Source organism: Loxodonta africana, chromosome 10 (assembly GCF_030014295.1).
Source record: "Loxodonta africana isolate mLoxAfr1 chromosome 10, mLoxAfr1.hap2, whole genome shotgun sequence".
Lineage (NCBI taxonomy): Eukaryota > Metazoa > Chordata > Mammalia > Proboscidea > Elephantidae > Loxodonta > Loxodonta africana.
In genome coordinates, this window is record NC_087351.1 from 17,976,029 (window position 1) to 17,996,712 (window position 20,684).

At 40.1% G+C, this 20,684-nt stretch overlaps 1 long non-coding RNA gene across 8 annotated transcripts in view; it reads left to right on the top strand.

Moving 5' to 3' along the window:
* LOC111753002 (uncharacterized) overlaps window positions 1-20,684 on the top strand; it is a 308,317-nt gene that overhangs the window by 165,408 nt on the left and 122,225 nt on the right. For 2 of the 8 annotated variants that reach the window (XR_010323122.1, XR_010323123.1), the window contains exons 4-5: window positions 3,433-3,627; window positions 4,234-4,340. The exons of 2 other annotated variants lie outside the window; for them this stretch is intronic. This is a non-coding gene — a long non-coding RNA (uncharacterized LOC111753002). Of the gene's footprint in view, window positions 1-3,432; window positions 3,628-4,233; window positions 4,341-18,466; window positions 18,851-19,567; window positions 19,704-20,684 lie in introns of those variants that run through there. 4 more of the 8 variants (XR_010323124.1, XR_010323126.1, XR_010323128.1 and 1 more) reach the window with 3 other exon arrangements.

Consider the following 20,684-nt stretch of genomic DNA (forward strand, 5'->3'; position numbering starts at 1 on the left):
GAATTAATAGATTATGATCACGAAGTTTCTAAATTAGCAGTACAACATGTGAATAACTCAGTCTAACTACAGCTGAAATCGGGGTAATAACAATTGTCATGTACTTACTTGACTGATGGCAAAAGAATGAAAGCGCATGGACAAAAGGATGTGGCTATAAGTAAGTTATATTAGTTACTGAAACATTCACAGTGACTGACTTTTCTCATAAATAATAACTGAAATGAATGTAAAGACTTTCAGGAAGTTTACTTTCTGGTTTCTTTTAGATTTTCCCAGTAATGTTCTTTTATTTTTTTAATTTTTATTGTGCTTTAAGTGAAAGTTTACAAATCAAGTCAGTCTCTCAGACAAAAACCCATATACACCTTGCTACCCACTCCCAATTACTCTCCCCCTAATGAGACAGCCCGCTCTCTCCCTCCACTCTCTCTGTCCGTGTCCATTTCGTCAGCTTCTAACCACCTCCACCCTCTTATCTCCCCTCCAGGTGGGAGATGCCAACATAGTCTCAAGTGTCCACCTAATCCAAGAAGCTCACTCCTCACCAGCATCCCTCTCCAACCCATTGTCCAGTCCAGTCCATGTCTGAAGAGTTGGCTTCAGGAATGGTTCCTGTCCTGGGCTGACAGAAGGTCTGGGGGGCGTGACCACCGGGGTCCTTCTAGTCTCAGTCAGACCATTACCAATAATGTTCTTGGTGGCGTTTAATACTAGACGTATCAGTGAGAATTGATTTAGTAGCAGAGATGTTTCCAGAGAACTTGTTTTATGTTGTTTCAGGAGTTACCGACTGGTCCTAATTTGACTTATCCCTTGGGTCAAAGGATTTCATTTCACACTCTACCATTCTCCCTTTCATGAAGTCCCCCACTTTGCTCCTAAGTTCTAGTTTGAGTTCTGTCATGAATAAGGTATGGCCCTAGGACCAGGTTTCTTACTTTTTTAAACAAAGGGATGAACTAGATGACTCCTAACAATTCTGAAAGTTGGCCTATTTCCTCTAACGTCACTATTAATGTTTTTTTTTTTTTGGTTGTGGGAGAAACAATGCATTAAGTATACCAGTACCAGTCAGTTACGGCTCATGGCAGCCCCATCGTGTCAGAATAGAACTGTACTCCATAAGGTTTTCAGTGGCTAATTTTTCAGAAGGAGATCACCAGGCCTTTCCTCTGAGGCATTTCTGGCTAGACTTGAACCTCTAACCTTTCAGTTAGCAGCTAAGCACGTTAACCATTTGCATCACCCAGGGGTTCCATATTAATTATAAACCAAAACCCATTGCCGTCGAGTCGATTCTGACTCATAGCGACCCTGTAGAACAGAGTAGGACTGCCCCATAGAGTTTCTAAGGAGCACCTGGTGGATTTGAACTACAGACTTTTCGGTTAGCAGCCATAGGACTTAACCACACGCCACCAGGGTTTCCATGTTAATTATACATAGGTTTTATGTATAATGTTTTCATAATGCATGATGCATATAATTTCATGCTATGTCCTTGTCTATCACAGTCAAAATTTTCATCAAATCTTTTACCCTCCAGCCCTCAAAGATTCTCAGTCACTGACCTTTATGAATGGCATGGTAGTGCACCGTTCCCCTTGCTTATAATCCTGTTCTCTTTAGGATTTAGAGAACGATCTTGTCAAGAGTTTCAGGGTTTTGTTTGCATTTCCTTTTTGTTTAAATTCATATATAAGTCAATCAGAAGTTTTTTCAGGTAGATATTCCAGCTTGTGGGACAAGTCTCCATGACACACATGCTCATCATGCCAACCTCTACTAAGCACAAACATTTTATGATTCTGTCATGGATCGAATTGTATACCCTCAAAATATGTGTCAAGTTGGTTAGGCCATGATTCCCAGTATTGTGTGGTTGTCCTCCATTTTGTGGTTGTAATTTTATGTTAGAGAAGATTAGGGTGGGATTGTAACACCCTTACTAAGGTCACATCCCTGATCCAACTTAAAGGGAGTTTCTCTGCGGTATGGCCTGCACCGCCTTTTATCTTAAAAGAGATAAAGGGAAGCAGACTGAGTTGGGAACCTCATACCACCAAGAAAGCAACTTCGGGAGCAGAGCCTGTCCTTTGGACCCAGGGTTCGTGCGCAGAGAAGCTCCTAGTCCAGGGGAAGACTGATAATAAGGACCTCCCTTCAGAGCTGACAGAGAGAAAGCCTTCCCCTGGAACTAATGCCCTCAATTTGGACTTGTAGCCTACTAGACTGTGAGAGAATAAATTTCTCTTTGTTAAAATCATTAATTTGTGGTATTTCTGTTATAGCAGCACTAGATGACTAAGACAGATCCCTTCTGTGTGATTCGTCAATTTCTTTTGCTTCCAGTTACATTGCATGCAATGAAATAGTCAAATTTTTGTAACATGAACAACTTTCTAAACATTTAATGCTATATCACAGTGTAATCTTTTGAAGATATTTTATCCCCAAAATTGGAATCCAAATTTAAGTTAAAAATAAAATGGTATTGATTCCACCAATAGAAATAACTGAGGTAGCTGGCCAGATGGTCACCTTTGCACATGCACAGGCAGTGAGGACTTTTGGCCCTTCACAGCCCGGAAGTTGTGAGATATTTTTTAGTCATCCTACATTTCGGAAACCCTGGTGGTGTAGTGGTTAAGTATTAGGGCTGCTAACCAAGAGGTCGGCAGTTCGAATCCGCCATGTGCTCCTTGGAAACTCTGTGGGGCAGTTCTACTCTGTCCTATAGGGTCGCTATGAGTCGGAATTGACTTGATGGCAGTGGGTTTGGTTTTGGCTGGATTATATACATTTCGATTTTAGAAATGTTACAATGGGACAATTATGTCTTAGAAACAAGAAGCCATAGGATATGCTTTTGTTATCTTGTGTAATTTACTGCCCCTTGCAACCATGCTCCAAGGCTTGGTAATATTACTTTATATATGTTTAGCACACATATGGTCCTTAAAAGATTTAATGGTTTTAAAGCCATGAATACTGATGATGTTGGATGCTACTGAAATAAAGGCCACCAAATTGGTTGAAAAGCTTTGTGAGGGCTTTGGTATCTCTCTGTAATCTTGCATTTAGGGTGTCAGAAGCTTTCCCTGTGCCTCCAGAAGTCCCTTGACCTGCCCAGGGAGTGAACTTCAGTTGGGAGGGCCCTTTACAGACCTGTCTTGTTCCTCCACGAAAGACAAGGGAAAGTCCAATGCCTGACAGTCAGAGAGCTTGAGCCCTTGAATGAAAAATTGCCATGAATTTGAATGAAGATAAGAGAGAAGGGGACAGTGAAAGATGTTCCAGCCGTGAGCAGTCACCGGTGCTGGCGGCTGCCCATCCCTCTTATCTCACCTAATGGTGGGTGCCTGCCAATGTTTATTTGGCCATTGCCATTCACCAGCTGCTTCTCTACCATGTTGTTTTTCTTCCCAGATGGCAACACGATGTTCCACGATAAAACTGACACAGAAAACAATGCAAAATTTGTCTAAGAGAGGTTCAGCAAGCATGAAAAAAACATCTGATATCTCTCAGAGCCCGCCAAGTCCGCAGCTTACAGTGCCAGGGTAATTATGGGATGATTTGAGCAGAGGCAATGCCTGGGGAAGCCACTTCCAAATGTATCAGGTAGGTTTCCAGAGGAGGCGAAATGTGCGGCTCTCTCGTTCTTGGCGCCCTGACAGAATCAATGAGTGCAGTTGGTGGCTCCCAGAAGCCTCATACATTACTGAATCCTGTGCTTTACCCCATGCCGCCTAATGAATGGCTCACTATTTTGAAAACTCTTTTATTCAATTAGACTCCACTTCCAATAAGATAAACACTCCTGCTATCAAAATCCTGGGAAACCAGCATTCATAGGCTGCCTTCTCGCCAAAGCATCTGCTTCTCCGTTGCATGGTCCCTTGTTCTGCCCAGCCGCCATTTGGCTGTTTAGTTTTGTGAAAATGGACTGCTATTTTGGGGACTACTATGAAAAGAGAAGTTGTCCCAGCCATCTTGTTATTTCCCCCTTAGCCTCTATACAGACCATTTTAATAGTATCATGTATTATAATAATAATATAATAATTATTAATATTATATAATATTAATATATTATTACTAATAATATATTAATATTATTGATTACAAATAGTCACAGATATTATTTAAAATGGGGCATTGATTGGGTCTCAAATTTATTACTGTTATTCAAAAAACTGTCTTTTATGTTGATTACCATTGCTTCCAGAAGAAGGGCCTGGTGATCTACTTCCGAAAAATCAGCCATTGAAAACCCTAGCTCTACTCTGACGTACGTGGAGTCATCCTGAGTCAGAATTGAGTCGATGGCAACTGGTAAAGCCATTATTACATTCTCTGTCAGGTCAGATTTTTAGGTGAACTCCCTAGAGAGTTCTTTCTTCTTTAATTAGCCTCGCGCTTTTTCCCTTGACTCAGAATCGGCTCCTGGTGATTATTGCCTTCATATCTGTTTGGTTAGATTTTTTTTTAATCACTTTGACAGTTTGTTTGACTCAGTGTAATGACAGTACTAGAAAAGTTTTTTTGAAAACTCTATAGGAGCCCTGGGGCAAAGGTTAAGAGCTCAGCTGCTAACCAAAAGGTCGGCAGTTCAAATCCACTAGCTGCTCCTTGGAAACCCTGTGGGGACAGTTCTATTCCGTTCTGTCGGGTTGCTATGAGTCAGAATCGACTTGATGGCAATGGATTTGGGTTATTTTTTTTTTTTTCATAGCACTTGAAGAATCCGTCCCAAACTAGTGTAGACTATGCAAACATTGGCTTTTAACTGTTGTTTAAAGAATAGAAAATGCCAATAATCTTTGGGGGAAAAATTGCACACTGATATTATTTTAGGAGATCTGGTGCCACGATGGTTGAATACCCACTGTTAACCGAAAGGTCAGCAGTTTGAACTTACCCAGAAGCTCTGTGGAAGAAAAGACCTGGCGATCTGCTTCCATAAAGATTACAGCCTAGGAAACCCTATGGGTCGGTTCTACTCTGTCATATGGGGTCACTATGAGTCAAAATCAACTCCACAACATACAGCAATGACAACAGCATCAACATATTTTAGTGAGTGAATTCATCCTTTCTCACTTATGATGGTACACTATGTTCACAGGTAAAATTTATAGAATGATTTTGTCTGGGAAGCAAGTTTTTATTGTAGATAACAACTAACAGGGAAAATCTGTTCAAGAAACATTGACACTCTCCCACATCTAGGGAAAGGCAGTTGAAATTTCTCAGCATTTCCTGAAAAAGATCTGAGTTTAAATCCTAGCTCTGCCATTAACCTTGGATAAGTCACTTGTTGTTGTTGTCAGGTGCCGTCAAGTCAGCTCTGACTCATAGCGACCCTTTGTAGGACAGAACAAAGTGCTCCCTGGTCCTACACCATCCTCACAATTATTTGAGCTCATTGTTGCAGCCACTGTGTCAGTCCTTCTTATTGAGGGTCTTCCTCTTTTTCGCTGACTCTGTACCTTACAAAGCATGATGTCCTTCTCCAGGGACTTGTGCCTCCTGATAATATGTTCAATGTAGAAGAGATGAAGTCTTACCATTCTTGCTTCCAAGGAGCACTCTGGCTATACTTCAAGACAGACTTATTTACTCTTCTGGAAGTCCATAGTATAGTCAGTATTCTTTGCCAACACCATAATTCAGAGGCATCAGTTCTTCATTTCCTGAAAAAGACCTGAGTTCAAGTCCTAGCTCTGCCATTAACCTCGGTTGAGTCACTTAACCTCTTGTAATCTCCATTTTCTTTTACATAAAATGGAAATACTAGTAATATTCACCAAGTACACAACTGTTTGAGGATCAAATCAGTTGTCAAATGCAAAAGTTTTAAAAATTATAAAAGATGGTGCAAGTACTAGGTATTAATGTGTTATTGATGACCCATCTCTCTGTTTAGCTGCATCTTCATAAAGTTTTACTTAATCTTAGACTATAACTTTCCTTCAATAGGGATTTTTCTTTAATTTTATAATTTGTTACTTCAGCCTCAGAAATCCTCAGAGGATAGTGCAGGGCATATTTTCATGACTGTTGTAAATATTTGACCTTCAAAGGGCAGAGGAAAGATCTGAATATATTAACATTTGAGGTCACGCTTTAATTTGGTTTTGTAGGAAGCGATGTCATTTGACATTTCAACCTTTTCGTGGGACAGATTGTTGGGCATATTCCAAGGTAGCAAGAACTGAACATTTCCTTCCAGCACTGAAATCACTTGGCCATCTATATACAGGTGGAATTAATATAATGTACATACTCTTGTTCATATTCATGTTGGATTCATGCTCTACCTGGAGCAGAGCAAGGTCAAGGTGAGAACTCTCAGGATACTTCCGAGAAAAGTTGAATTTACTAATCTCTGCCTTTGGAGCTCATATTCATCTAGACCAGAGCAATGGTTCTTGGCCCTGGGTTACAATCACCTATATAGCATTTGTGTCTGGTTTGATCCTTCATAGTTACTGTAGCTAATTATTTACGGTGAAATAAAGAAATTCACACTGTTATCCAGCAAGACCCATGTCCAAACATTTTGAACTAAATAGTTTGGGGGTGGAACTTAAGCCATCAAAAGTCTTGAAGCTCTCCAGGTGATTTGAAGATGCAACTAGGCTGAAAACCACAGTGGTACACAGTGCTAAGGTATGTTTTCCTAGAGTTCAGCCAGGTGTGATTTTTTGAGCAATCATTGGAACCAACATTGAAAGAGGATATAAAAATTGTTTTTTTTTTTGAGTTATAAATATTGATGTGGAAATTTTATGTTTTCCTGAGCATTCATTTTGTCTTTTTGGTGTTAAACTTGGTGTTTCTACAGGAAGCTTAAATATGTCTCACCGGTTATGTACTTGAAACAATGACTGAAACAGGATAAATTTCTGTAACAATAAATATTGAGATATATAACCCACATAAGCAAAAGCTCTTTGGGGTCCAAGAGGACAAAACGGCCCTAAGATCAAAAAAGCCTGGGGACCACTGCCTTAATCCATTATTTTACTTTCTTCAGAGCTCTTATTTCTATCTGAAATTACCCCATTTATGTGTTTATGCATTTATTGTGTAATTTCCCCAACTAAAACACCAATACCCTAAGGACAGCTTGTTCACTGCTGTACTGCAACAAGACACAGCAGTGTCTGGCCCATAATAGGTATACAATAAATATTGGTTAAATGCATGCATCTTCTCCTGCTTCACAGGTATCATCACATTCATGCCTCACAGCAGCCCTGTGAGGTAGGGGTATTGTTAATCCTTTTTTCACATGAGGAAATTGAGGCTTAGAGAGGTTAAGTGACTTGCCCAAGGTCACGGATCCTGACTCCTTAGCCAAAGCTCCTAACTACAGCCAGAGCACATTACACTGTGGGGTCTGTTCAATATACTGCATGATAAAAAAAAAAAAAAACAAAAAAACATGAGAAAACAGCAAGTTAACACGAGTAAGCAACACAACACACAGTATCTACAACGTTAAATATTCAGCCTTTCATTCAATTTAAAGATTCTCTCCCACCATAGCTGTGTTTTCTCCTTGGCCATAAAAGGCAGCAGCTCTTGCGATCCTCACACATTTGGACTCTTTCCAGACTAGAGTCAGGCTCCAGGCTCTGTGTCCTTCCAGCTTCAGGGTATGTGTGTCAAGCCCTTTGAGAGGTTTTCTTGAAGACTCTCTCACTTGCCTTGAGTGGCCATGGTGGGAAACATCTGATGCATATGGATTTTAAAGTAAGTTTCATTATGTCATTACAGATCACGTTATTAGGAATATTATTAGGAGCAGGAAAAAAGAAAAAAACTGGGTATAATATAAATGTCCACATTCCAACCCATGCATGTCTCATTTTAAACATTCAATCAGTTTTAGCAATTCAACTACTCTTACTGACCATCTACTATAAGCCAGGTACTGTACTAGAAAAGACAGCCCCAAATTCCTAAATCTCGTACAGCAAAATTTTTTGAATAATAACCTGATGTCTGTGGTAATGAACTGGTGAGGACTAGAGACTGGGCAGAGCACAAGGTAGAGAGACTGAGATATTGTGTGTGTGTGTGTGTGTGTGTGTGTGTGTGTGCACTCACATGGCACGTGGTCGGTCAAGATGAGTACCACTGTGCCAGGTCTCAGCCTTGGCACAAGGCTAAGGGCAGAGAGGAAAATCTACCGCTCATCCTGTTTCCATATAAAAACTGGGAGAGTTCATATTGAAGCCGGGGAGATGTTGTACTTGTTACTTGCCTAAGGTCTGCTCCAACTCATGGTGACCTTACGTATAACCGAACAAAACATTCTCCCTGGTACTGCGCCATCTTCTTAATCACTAGTATGTTTGAGCCCATCGTTGCAGCTATTGTGTCAATCCATTTCATTGAGGGCTTCCCTCATTTTTGTTGGCCCTCTATGAAACGTGATGTCCTTTTCTAGCAGTTGGTCTTTCCTGATGATGTGTCCAAAGTAAGTGGGCCAGAGCCTCTCTATCCTTGCTTCTGTGGAATTCTGGTTGTATTTCTTCTAAGCCAGATTTGTTCATTCTTTTGGCAGCCCACAGTATATTCAATATTCTTTGCTAACGCTACATTTGAACGGATCAATTCTTCTTCTGTCTTCCTTTTTCATTATCCAGCCAGGAAGACTACCTCATGCAAACAGACACAATACAAGATGATATATTTTATACTAGGTTGGTACGTTGGACAAAGCATTACGGTACTTTACATGACATCTCATAGAAAAGCAGTGTGGTCTGGTGGAAAGAGCATGGATCTGGTAATCTCTGTACACATCTCAGCTCTGAAACTTACCAAGGTCTGTGACCTTGGAAGCTGAAACTCAGTACCTTGGTAAATATGGATGATAAATTTGTCGTAAGGAAGAAAGGACAGTATGTCACACCCACTTTATTTAGGTAGTCAGTTTTTTTTTAGCTTTCCCAAAATATGATTTAATACTGCTTGTTTGAATCCATACAATAAAATGGAAAAGTACAAATAAAATTCAGGTTCAGGGAAAACACAGATAAAATAGGAAGTAAAGATTAGGGGGAAAAGTGAAATACAGAAATGTAGTTCGTGTGTTCCCCAAATAATACATATTAAAATGCAGTAAACTGTAATGTTATATTTAAATTGTTAACAATATTGATAAAATATATTGTTTTCTAGATTCTAGGTATTATCTATGATTTATGTATTCTCAATTAGCTTGGATCATAAGGATGCCTGAGATTCATGGAGTATTTCTATGGTGAATATCATGAGACATGGTGGACCTTATCTTAGGACAAGAATCATACACAGAGCTCAGAAGGGTGGCTTCTGAGTTACAGATAGTAGCTTTTGTCCTTTTGAGAGGTTTCCTTAGTTCATATTTCAGTTTTGGCTAACTCTTTATTCTGATTTCTCTGTAACCAAATGATTTAATGCCTGCCAACCTGATCTTTTGGTTTGAAGGATATTGGCCTCTTTCTAAAGCACATGACCCCGTTGTCCTCTTTCCTCGCACACACATCTCCTCTTACGTATAATCTGAGAATTTATATACTTAATAAATTCCAGTGATCAGCAGGTAATTCTTTAGCCAGTAGGAAATTGTCTAATTCGTCTCTGGCAGAAAAAAAAAAAAAAATCTTATTTACTCTCTGAGAGAATTGGTTTAGTTTTAAATGATTTTAGAGTATGGGCAAAGCTAGGCTGAAGTTTAGTATGTCTTCCTGTTAAAAGCCTGATACTCAGCCATGAATTTTTATCTTTGGTTCAATCCCATAATCTTAATGTAATTCTTTATTTTGCTTAAAAAAAACCCCAAAAACCAAACCCATTGTGGTTGAGTCAATTCTGACTCATAGCGACCCTATAGGAAAGAGTAGAGCTGCCCCATAGAGTTTCCAAGGAGTGCCTGGTGGGTTTGAACCGCCAAACTTTTAGTTAGCAGCCGTAACACTTAACCACTATGCCACCAGGGTTTCCTTATTCTGCTTAGTTGTCACTATTTCGGTGATTTTAGTATTATATTTCCTTTTCTAGGAGTTCTTGGGTGGCAGAAATGGCTAAGTACCTGGCTGTTAGCTGAAAGGTTAGAGGTTCAAGTCCATTCGGAGGCACTGTGGAAGAAAGACCTGGCAATCTACTTTAGAAAAATCAGCCGTTGAAAATCCTGTGGGGAACAGCTCTACTCTGACACGTGTAGGGTCGCCATGAATCACAACTGACTCGATGGCAACTTCTTTTTTTTTTCCCCCAAGTCTATAAAAGTTACTAAAATGAAATTTATTTCTGTTTAGTGAGAGGGGCCAGCTATAAAAAAAAAAATTGCTTCTGGGAGAAGCTGAGAGTCTCCCTGACACATCCTTCCTGCTGTTCCTCTCCAAACAATCATATGGAGACAGGTGACAACCAGGTAACCTTGGCCTCTCTGTACTCCGCTCAGGGTGATTCACATTGCTACACAGAAATGAGCAAGAATATGGGCAAGAAAAGACCTTACCTTTTTTTTTTCCTTTATCCTCTTTCTTTCATTGGTCTGATGATGGATGTGCATTGGGAAAGACACAAAACGGAGGCTCAAGGCGATTTGCTGAGACACGAATTAATCAAAAGGCACTGAGAGAGACATCACGAGGGCCTTCTTGGAAGCAGGGCTATGAAGAAGGCAAAAAATCCCTCACTGAGCTAAAATTTTATTTGGGCATTAGTCTATAAATGAGATAAATAAGTAAGTTTATCTTATCTTAAATTTCAGGCCACTGAGAACCTGACTTTTTCACCAGCTATGTGGAACCAGCCAGACCCTTCCTTGCTCAGGAAGAGTAAGCTCAAAGGCCTGGAGGCGGTAATGGGCCTGGATTAGAGAGGCTAGAGAGGATGCCAGGGTAGCTGGAAATGAGTGAGTGAGAGTAACAGATAGTAAGATATAAGGTTAGACAAGTTAATGGGGTGGGGTGGGGGTGGGGGATGGGGATCATGTAGGCCTTGCAGGCCATGGTTAGGACCTTGACTTTGACCTTGAGGTGATGTTCAGGCAGTGGAGAGCCTCAGTTTTGTCTCAGGCTTTCAGACAAAACTTTTCCTCCGCCCCTTAACCCTACTCCTTATCATTACCACACCGACCCTACTTCATTTCCTCCACTCTCTTCTCAAGGCAAGCTCCATGAACGGTGCTTCTCCTCTGTTCTAGCTGAGATTTGTTTTACTCCAGCTTTCTCAAGCTCTGTCTGCATCTAGCTCTGTAGTCCATGTTGTTCCATCGAGATCTGAAGCCACAGAACAACCTTTGGAAACAGTGGTTAGTGAACATCTTTTATGTGAAGTCTCTGGATCATTTCTTAATCATCATTGAATTTAGGCTTGCCCTATTCTATTAAAATATCCAGATAAATTTGACCTCCTTTCTTTTACCTCTTTGTCATTTAATTCTCTAAAACTCCTCCATTTTGTCACGTGGTCTAGAAACCATTCAGTGCTTTACTAAATGCCCGTGCCAGTTCCATTAATAACCTTAAATCTGTATAACTTCATCATTGTAAAGGTTTATGTAAGCTGTATGAATAACACAGAAGGACATATGAATGCTCATTTTACTCCTAAACAAGGAGTATACCTCACTATTACTTTACCCAGATCAGACCATAGAAGACCTGTGTGTATATATTGTTAGACTGCTTAAGCGGATTTTTAAGGTATGGGGACCCAAGACATAGATGGAGGAAAAAAATTAATTTTTTTTTCACTAACCTCTCACCAAGGGCCCTGGTGGCACAGTGATTGAACGCTCAGCGACTAACTGAAAGATTGGCCGTTGGAACCCACGCAGTGGCTCCACGGGAGGAAGACCTGATGGTCTGCTCCCATAAAAATTACAGCCTGGAAAACCCTATGGGGCAGCTCTGCTCTGTCACATGGGGTCCCTGGGAGTTGGAATTAACTCGAGCGCACCTGACAACAACAATCTCTCACTGAAATTTAACATTTCTTTCAATTATGCATACAGGCAACAGACTACAATGGCTTTAGCGTTATCTATGAATTTGTCACCAGTAGATATCACAGATGTTATTTATAGCACATTATAGTTGTTGCAGATCTCTGAAAATACCATCGATGCTCACCACTGCTTCAAATTTATGGTAGTTATTAAATACATTACTGGATATTGATGTTTGATAAGTTAAACAAATGTGTGTATTATGTAAAGATTTTCAATTTTAAAGTATTTTAATGTATTAAAATATAATTGGTTTCCTTTGTAATCCTCTTATTTGATGCACTTAAAATATCATTCTAAGAAGGGATCCATAAATTTCACCAGACTGTCAGTGGAGTCCATGGAACGAAAAAGGTTAAGAACCCTGGATTCCATAATAATTTGTGTTTTATATAAAACCAAACTCACTGCTTTCAGGTCTATTCTGACTCATGGCAACCCAAGTGTTACAGAGTAGAAATGGCTCTGTAGCGCTTTCTTGGCTATAATCTTTACAGAAGCAAATCACCAGGCCTCTCTTCCACTGTGCTGTCAGGTGAGTTTGAATTGCCAAACCCTAAGTTAGTAGTCGGACAAAGAACTTGGTTTGGCTGTTTGACTTTTGTTTCTGCAAATAACTCCAGCAATCAAGATGCCTTTGTTTTCCAAAATAGCTGGGCAAGTAGGGGCTACAGGGCCCCACACCTGGCAAACTAACTTCAGGGAGAGAGGGGGCCTAATTAGTCATGCATATTCATTGATTGAATCTATTATAATTATGCATTAAGGCCCAAGTCATGTATGTTCACTGAGGTCCCAATAACTAGGGGACCCAGGACCTGGGAGTGCTCTCTGTGATGCCTCATGAATTGGTAAGAACATCAATGCATGGGAAAGGATGCGGCATGTCCCTGGGGACAGTGGAAGCCTCCCGGTGCCAGGATCTCTCCCAGACCTTGCCTGATGAGTCTCTAAGCTGTGTCCTTTCTGATTATAATAAATTGGTAACTGTAAGTACAGGTAACAGCCTCCATGAGCTTTGTGAGTCATCCTAGTTAATTACCGAACCCACAGGGGCAATGAGCCAAAAGTGGCAGGCAGTACAGCATCAGTTTGTATAGACCCAGCTCTGGGTGGCTGGGTGATGGAAAAAGGCTGAATGAACAGTGGATGAAGAAGGATAGAGTCCTTCTAGCTTGTGACCTAGTCCCAGGGGAAGAGAGAGAAAGACAGAGAAGGACAATAGGTCTGAAGCATGGGGAGTTGTGCAGACTTCTGAGCCTATGGCTGCTCCCTGACGACCTGGCCTTAGGTGGCCAGGGATGTTTTAACCTGGCTCAGGATAGCTGGACATGAAGTCTGATCTAACTCTGGGTAGTTAGGGCGCGCGAGAGAGAAAATACCACGTGGGTGGCTGGTGTCAGAAATGGAGAAGTGGGAAAGTAGGGGTGCGAATTATCTTCACCCTTTGGGGATCAGCCTTGTGTTAATTTTTATTTACATAAGCGCAAACCATTTTAGCCACCCAGGGAAGACACACACACACACACATAGGTACATGAACATATATCTATATATGAGTAGTACTTTATTCTATCTGAGATAAGAGGAAAATGGGCATATCATTATCATTATAAGATTTCCTCCTTTGCCTCTTCTATTTTCGTGTAACAGTGGATGATCCAGCAACATTGGGTACTCTTAATTTCTTGACAGTTATGGTGGCGGCAAAGGACTGGGTATATTTCTCAGCAAACCTCCTTTTCTGCTGAACTAAAGGGTTATGCATGATGATAAAATGCAAAATGCTTCAGCTCCGAGAGAAAATTTATAAACCTGGAGCAATCTTGGAAATGTTAATAAATATATCATATTTAATAACATATTTCCTTTTTTATTTGTTTAGGGGAAATACTAACAAATAGTTTTTGCAAAAGAGATTTATTGGTTTGTCCCTTGATTTGAATATTTCCCCAAGCAACTATGTTTTGTGATTATGTATATATACATTCAAATACATTTATACCCACCCACACACATATATATTTATGTATACATACATGAACATACTCAGGTATCAAGGGTTTATCGACTGTATAGGGAAAAGTTATTTTTATTCATGATAGACTTTAGAGCTAAGATTTAAAATGGAAATTTCTCATTGCCTTAAAGACTAGTGTTCTGTATGTATTGCTCTGCTTCCTAACTATGTTGTTAGGGGCCATTGAGTCAATTCCAACTCATAGCGACCCCAAGTGACATAGTAGAACTGCGCTATAGGGTTTTCTAGGCTGTAATCTTTATGGTAGCAGATCATCATATCTTTCTTCCATGGAGCTGCTGGGTGGACTTGGTTAACAGCCGAGTGCTTAACCATTGTGACACCAGGGCTCCTACTAACTATAGGTGTTTTACAATAACTTGTAAAGTCTCCACTAATTAATTACTTTGTCTCATTAAATTACGTTACTATGTCACATTGCAATTTAGTCACCAGTTCCTCAAATATTAACATAAAGAAAGAGGTAAAATTTTGGATGTTTTAAAATTTACTCTTCAAAAAATTGTTAATTTCTAGAAAGGATCTTTGTTCTATTTATGGGCTTGTTGTTGTTGCTAGTTGCCGTTGAGTCAGTTGTGACTCATGGTGACCCCGTGTGTGCAGAGCAGAACAGCCCTGTAGGATTTTCAAGGCTGTGATCTTTCAGAAGCAGATCGCCAGGCCTGTCTTCCGAGGTGCCTCTGGGTGGGTTTGAACTGCCAACCTTTAGGCTACTAACCAAGCACTTAACCACCTGTGCCACCCAGGATGCCATTTATGTGCCACCGTATCTTTTTTTCCACTGATTTTTTACATTTGATCCTTTGCCACAACTCCTAATGGAAAGCAATGTTCCTAACTTAGCTACTTTGTAAAACCTTCTTGGAATAGGGAAAAGGAGGTGATTTACACCTTCTGAGTCCCACTAGAGATTCATTTTGGTTTTTTATAATACTTGCCTATGCAGATATCAAGTTGACTCCAATGTGCCATCCATGACTATCTTGCTATAACAAGTTTTATTCTATTCATTTATATTGGGTGTCTCTGTTGGGCTTGTGTTTCAGCTACTTTCTGTAAATCTTGGCCACTCAGGTAGTTAGTGACATGGACTGAGCCCCACTGGCTGGGGGGCATGGTCTTTGGCAACATACATTGCCTTTCCAGTCAAGTGACCGCCAAGGCACCAGTGGTGAACCTGGAGGATGCTCAATTCAGGGTGAAGAATTGTCCTATCTGATCCAGGTTTGCACAGTACATCTTCAAGCTTCTTGTGGGGTAACTGCTGAGAAAACTTAATTTGGTGATGTAAGTGCCCAATATGGACCTGTATTGTGCTTCGTGATTTAGGGCTATACATGGAACATTCGGAAACTCTGGTGGCACAGTGTTAAGAGCTACGGCTGTTAACCAAAAGTTGGCAGTTCAAATCCACCAGGCGGTCCTTGGAAACTCTACGAGGCAGTTCTCCTCTGTCCTGTGGGGTCGCTATGAGTCAGAATTGACTCGATGGCAGTGGGTTTGGCAATGGGTTTGGTATGGAATGTCCAGCCCACTTTATCCTTTGGAACTTCATATTTAGTAAAGAACTGATATAATATCTGAAGTGTATGTCACATTAAAAAATCACTGTAACTTACTAAGCAAACATTTATACCACCTATCTACTACTCGGCGGTGAAGTTGATGGGCAGATCACCTGAGGAAAGATTTGGTTTAAGATGTTACTCAAGATATCACTCAAACAATGGTGGAATTCCCCATAACTAGCATCAAAGATTTGCTCTTGACCTAGTAGGTTTTTGAATTCATAATCAACTGTACTAGCTCTTTGGCGAGATAGAAGGCTGAGAGTTAAAACGAACTTTATACCACATTTTCTGTAGATTGTTTTTAGGTGGAGACCTAGTTAAGGAGACTATAAAACCTGGAATTCCTCCTCTTGCCTTTGATCAGCTTAGGCTGTCTAATATCATGGAGTTTTGTTTGCTGTGATCCATTCCAAATGTCCTAAAAAGGAAAATTACTGAAAATTTTACCAGAGGATTAGAACAATGTAGATGAAAGGAAGAAAATCAGTTCCAAAAATAATGCAGTTGAAGATTTTTTTTTTTTTCATATGAGTTCTAAGGCATTCCACAGTCTTTTCAGCATTACAGCTACATTTCAGGCACTTTGTCTGGTTTGGCGAATATAGAAATAAACAAATACATAGTCCATGCTTTCAAGGACCTGCCAAGCTATTTTGTAAATAGCTAACTATAGTATAGGACAGAATGAAATACATGCTAAATGGAGAGAGAAGAAGGGGAAAGATAACTGCTGGCTGCAACCTGTTCTCAGAGGCAGCTTACAAGACAGAGCACTGTGTGTTCCCTGACGAATTGCTATTAAAATCCAGTGTTCAACTCGAGAGGGTTAAGAATGAGCTGTGTTTGCCGACCAGGATGAGAGGAATGGTATAATGAAAGTCATTTAATGAGCTTTCTGAGAGCAGGAGTGCTTTGACTAGAGGCAACTTCCATTTGTCTAGTCATCATTGTGGTTTGCTCATAAGTAAAGGGCTTGGTTGTAAACACATTCTTTATCCAAGGGGCTCCTTTGACAATAGGAAGGGGTTGCAATTCTGTCTTTGGGCCAAAAGAGGGCACTTGGAGCTCTCTGAATGGTGGTTGTATCTGCAGCACGGCAGGCATTTGGATCAGATTTGTCAAGGTGTTTTTCTTCTCTCATAGGTAAAATATGGTTCTGGGTCCTGGAAGAGATGTGGAGCACGCACTTAGGCTCTGATTTCGGTCTTTTGAAAGTGAAGACACACATTTATTTTTGTGCACCTAACAGTAGCAATTCAAAATCAACATTTGTAGAGTAAAGGAGAACTTTTATTTTGATATCCACAGAATGTAGCAGAAAAAGACCAATATTTATATTCACCCTGAAAAGTTACCTTCTAGACCATTTGCCAAAAACCTGCTAAGTTGTGATTTGTTTGGATATTTGATGATGGAAGTCTTCCCTCCTTCCTTTTATTACCCTTCACAGTCCTCTATTTCTCAGCTGAGAATATTGGATTGTTCTGAGGTCTTTAGGACTGTGTTAGCTCATAAAATTCCAAAGATGGAGCCTTAAATTTGACAATAACGACCTGAACCTTGGTTTTTGGGGTCAGTATAAACATGACTGACAAACTTTGTCTACCGTTGCAAGGATTAGCCCTATTTTTGTTTTTGCCTTTAAGGACAGTCCTGCCTAGAGGCTAGGAGGAACTAGGAGGTCACCTGATGTAAGATCAAGGACTCTATAAGAATTTCCACTAATCCTTTAAAAACAAAATAATAAATTGGCTAGAGTGTGGATGTGAAATAGGATCCTTGAGCCTTAGTCCCCGTCCAAAATAGACTAAATTGCACTGATGGGGACTCTTTCCTTCCCTTTAGCTGTCTCCCCATTAAATAGAAAAAATAGAGTTGCCCTTATTCATTTGGACTTTTCCAACAGGATTATTTTCACAAGACACTAGTGTAAAAGCTGTGGGAGGGTATGGACCATTTATTTCTTTTCATCTCTTTTCCCAGTGTCAACACAGTCCCTGTCTTCTAGTTGTTGTTTTTAGCTGCCATCTAATGGACTTCAACTCATGACGACACCAAATACAGCAGAATGAATTGTTGCCTGGTCCTGAACCATCTTCATGATCGTTGTCATATTTCAGTCCATTGTTGCAGTCATTGTGTATTTTGAGTCTCCTCCAACTTAGGGAGCTTATCTTCCAGCACTGTATTGGACAATATTCTGTTGTGATCTATAGGTAGAATTTTCACTGGCTAATTTTTGGAAGTAGATTGCCAGGCCTTTCTTCCTAGTCTGTCTTAGTCTAGAAGCTCTAATGAAACCTGTCTACCATGGGTGACCCTGCTGGTATTTGAAATAGCAGTGGTCTAATTTCCAACATCACAGTAACATGCAAGCCACCACAGTAGGACAGTGATAGATGGGTTGTGGGGCTTATATGAGTAACTCAGTGAAGTATTTGGTGAATGAGTGGATGAAGGAAATAAAAAGGACACAGTGTTTTCTTTGATATGCTATTGACTAAAATTTTCCAATGATGATACCTTAATTGCGTATACCAAACCCACTGCCTTCAAGTCGATTCCAACTCATACGACCCTATAGGACAGAGTACATCTTTACAGAAGCAGACTGCCACATCTTTTTCCTGTGGAACGGCTGATGGGTTCGAACCACCAACCTTTCTGTTAGCAGCCAAGCACTTTAACCAATGCGCCACCAGGGCTCCTTAAATGTGTATAACACTTAAAAAGCACTTTCGCATTTTATCTCAATTTGATCCTCAGAACGCTTGTACTTGTTGTAGATAGGATGTTATTACTGCCTTCAATCTGTTGTTGTTGTTGTTAGGTGCTGTCCAGTCAGTGCCAACTCATAGCGACCCTACGCACAACAGAACGATACACTGCCCGGTCCTGAGCCATCCTTACAATTGTTGTTATGCTTGAGCTCATTGTTGCAGCCACTGTGTCAATCCACCTCATTGAGGGTCTTCCTCTTTTCCGATGACCCTGTACTCTGCCAGGTATGATGTCCTTCTCCAGAGACTGGTCCCTCCTGACAACATGTCCAAAGTATGTAAGATGCAGTCTCGCCATCCTTGCTTCTAAGGAGCATTCTGGTTGTACTTCTTCTAAGACAGATTTGTTCATTCTTTTGACAGCCCATGGTATACTCAATATTGTTCACCAATACCACAATTCAAAGGTGTCAACCCTTCTTTGGTCTTCCTTATTCATTGTCCAGCTTTCACATGTATATGATGTGATTGAAAATACCATGGCTTGGGTCAGGCACACCTTAGTCTCCAAGGTGTCATCTTTGCTCTTCAACACTTTAAAGAGGTCCTTTGCAGCAGGTTTACCCAATGCAATGCGTCTTTTGATTTCTTGACTGCTGCTTCCATGGCTGTTGATTGTGGATCCAAGTAAAATGAAATCCTTGACAACTTCAATCTTTTCTCCATTTATCATGATGTTGTCATTGGTCCAGTTGTGAGGATTTTTGTTTTCTTTATGTTGAGGTGCAATCCAAACTGAAGGCGGTGGTCTCTGATCTTCATTAGTAAGTGCTTCCAGTCCTCTTCACTTTCAGCAAGCAAGGTTATGTCATCTGCATAACGCAGGTTGTTAATGAGTCTTCCTCCAATCCTGATGCCCCATTCTTCTTCACATAGACCAGCTTCTCAGATTATTTGCTCAGCTTACAGATTGAATAGGTATGGTGAAAGAATACAACCTTGACACACACCTTTCCTGACTTTAAGCCAATCAGTATCCCCGTGTTCTGTCCGAACAACTGCCCCTTGATCTATGTAAAGGTTCCTCATGAGCACAATTAAGTGTTCTTGAATTCCCATTCTTCACAATGTTACCCACAATTTGTTATGATCCACACAGTCGAATGCCTTTTTTTTTTTTTAAACATCCTTCTGGTATTCTCTGCTTTCAGCCAGGATCCATCTGACATCAGCAATGATATCCCTGGTTCCATGTCCTCTTCTGAAACCAGCCTGAATTTCTGGCAGTTTCCTGTGGATATACCGCTGCAGCTATTTTTGAATGACCTTCAGCAAAATTTTGCTTGCGTATGATATTAATATAATAATAAAAAAATTATAATAATAATGTTATATAATACAATACTAATGTAATAGAGGAAATCAGAGTTCTGAAGTCTTAAATGGATTTTCAGGTTGGACACAGGTAGGGTAACCATATCATTTGTTTTTCAATGGGGATAACTTTGAGAGTGAGAGAGAATGTTATTAATAAGTTTGCCAGATCAACACTACAAACTGGGCCTGCTCTGGGAAAATCAGAGTATATGGTCACCCTATTAATAAATGACAAAGCGAGGTCTTGTATCTAAGTCTTCTGACTTGACTCTAAATTCATTAGACTATGCCGTCTCACAGGATACTATTGCTGCCTCTTTCGATTGTTAACAGGGGTCAAAATAATGATCCTGAAGTCTTGCTAGATCCTGTGGTGCCATATGCATCTTCAAAAACAGAATTGTATTGAACATAGTTTTGGTGTTGAGTATATTTTGGTTTGTTTTGTTCACTGATTACTTAGAAATTGGCAAACTGTGGAAGACTGAAATACTTGGTTAGCTTAACCACTCATTATTGTGTGGAATAATAGAAGGCTTTGTGTGTTCTTGTAGATATTTACAATAATGTTTTGCGTATCCTAAAGAGTTTAATGGTTTTCCCATTCCGTAGTTGAGGTGGATGTACTGATTTGTCCAATATACTCCACCTCCCATCATTATTAGAACTTAATGCACAAAATCTTAATATATAAAACTGCTATTAATACACAGACTTTGTGAAAAAAAAAATGTACCTTGCCTTACCTTCATGGGTAGCTGTCTAGGGGTTTAAACATAACCATCATATTTTCACATTTTCTACTTGATATCCTTAGTTCTCTTGTTAGTAGAAATTGATACTTCACACATTTGGTTTATACATAGAATCCGAAATAGTTTGCACTCTAGTTAGAGTGATGGAGTTGGGGGTTCCACATTTGTAATGAAAATTATAATTTAGAAGCCAGGA